The sequence below is a fragment of the Penaeus vannamei genome, chromosome 39 (assembly GCF_042767895.1).
Source record: "Penaeus vannamei isolate JL-2024 chromosome 39, ASM4276789v1, whole genome shotgun sequence".
Taxonomy (NCBI): Eukaryota; Metazoa; Arthropoda; class Malacostraca; order Decapoda; family Penaeidae; genus Penaeus; species Penaeus vannamei.
The window spans coordinates 482,404-484,903 of record NC_091587.1 but is presented as its reverse complement, the minus strand read 5'-3'; positions in this window follow the sequence as shown (position 1 = coordinate 484,903).

The following is a 2,500-nucleotide window of genomic DNA, read 5'->3' as shown; positions in this document are numbered from 1 at the left end:
ATTTACTCTACTATTACCTCATTCTCATTCTCATCATTATCGTTGTTTTTCTTATTCTTATTATTAGTAGTAGTAGTGGTAGCAATATTAGTATCATAATTACTATTTTCATGGTAATTATTATCATTATTCCTATGACGGTTCTAATCATTATCATAATTATTATAATTATTATTATTATAATCGTTGTTATCAGTATTATTGTTGTTATTATTATTATTATTATTACTATTATCATTATTATTATTATTATTATTATTATTATTATTATTATTATTATCATTGATATCATTATTAGTACTATCATCATCCTCATTATTATTGCTGTTATTAATTATTATCATCATTATTATTATCATCATAATCTTTATCATAATTATTATTATCATTATCATTATCCTAATCCAGGGTTTCCCAACCAGGGGAGTGAGGCCTTCCACGTGGTGCGAGAAGTGTCCATCTTGAAGACAAGCAATTAATCTATTTATTGCTCATAATCAAGAAACAGGATGAAAGAGCCGTTGAATTGATTTTTTTTTATATAAACGTTTTAAAGTTAGTTCTTTTATTTTTACATGTAGATATTTCAAGCAAGTGATTATTTTTTTGTAGTATTTATTCAAATAATCAGGGACATGCTTTTTTGTCCATATGTTTTTTTTTTTTTAATATATTAGAAAATGAAAAAGAATTTCTTTTGTTGATCAAATTTAGTATAAATTCACCTTCTTTATCCTTACATAAACTATAAATCCAAAGAGGGCGCGAGGACACTAAAATTTTCTTAGGGGTGCGAGCGTAAAAAGGTTGGAAAAAAACTGTTCTCATATAATCATGTTTATTATTGTTATGGTTTTCATTATTATCATTATTATTATTGTTATTATTATTATTATTATCATTATTATTATTATTATTATCCTTATTATTATAATTATCATAATCATTATGATTACTATAATCATTATCATTATTATCATTATTACTATTATCATTATTACTATTGTTATTATTATTATTATTATTATTATTATTATTATTATTATTATCATTATTATCATCATTATTATTACGATTATTATTTCTACCATTATTATTATCATTATTATAATCATTGATATCATCATCATTATCATTATTACTATCGTTATCCATTTAATTGTTGTTAAACGTGATCAGTATAATTATTGCTATTATAATTATCATCATCACTGTTACTCCTACTACTTGTTATTGTTTCTTTTTTATTATCATTCTCATTATTGTCAGTGGTAGAGCAGTATGACATTATCATTATCATTATACCTTCATCATTATTGCCATTATCATTATCAAAGAATTATCTCTTGTGACATCTTCCTTATCGTTATCATCATAATGACCATCATCATCATTTTTTATATTGTTATCATTATCATTAGCGAAATGGTAATGGCTATTGTTAAAATTTTGTTTTTATCATTATCATTATCACTATTAATGTCATTATCATTAGAGCTATTATAATTATTTACAGTATTGTTGGTATTATGGTTATTATAATTACCATTATTATTATCATCATCATTATCATTATGATTAATACTAATTTTGTTACTGTTATCATTACTAATATCATTGTTATTGTTGTTATTATCAGTATTATTATTATTACTATTATCATTATTATCCTTTTTGTTATCATTATATTATTTTTTGTAATTATTGTCAATATCATAATCATTATATGTTGTTTTGTTGTTGTTGTTGTTGTTATTATTACTATTATCATTATTATTATTATTATTATTATTATTATTATTATTATTATTATTGTTATTATTATCATTATTATTATTATTATCATTATTATCATTATTATTATTATTATTATCATCACCATTATTATTGGTATTGGTATTATCATTATTGTTATCACTATTATTCTTATCATAATTATTATTATTATTATTACATTATTGTTGATATTTTTCTTTTCCTTCATCTTTTTCTTCATGTTATTATTTTCATTATTGATAATTGATTTTATCATCATTATTATATTTTCTATCATCATCATCATTATCATTACCAATATTGTTTTTATTATTATTGTTATCACTACTATAAGTGCTACTATTGTTATTGATATTACTGTCATTATTATTGACAGCTGCACCATTATCAGAATCATGATGATCATGATATTAATAATGACAATAATGATAATGATAATATAAATAACATTGGTAATAATGACCATGATCATCATTATTATTATCATTATCATTATTACCATTACCATTACTGTTATTACTATTATCGTTATTATTGTCATTATTTTAGCAGAAGAAGAACTATTAGAATATCTATTTTATTTTTCTCCATCTTAATTGCTGACAAACAAATTTCAAGGGCAGGTGCTCCAGATAATCGAATTTGAAAAAAAAAAAAAAAAATCAATATTCTTTTTTATAAGAATTAAACTTTATGGATTGCACTTAAATAGATTACGACCACC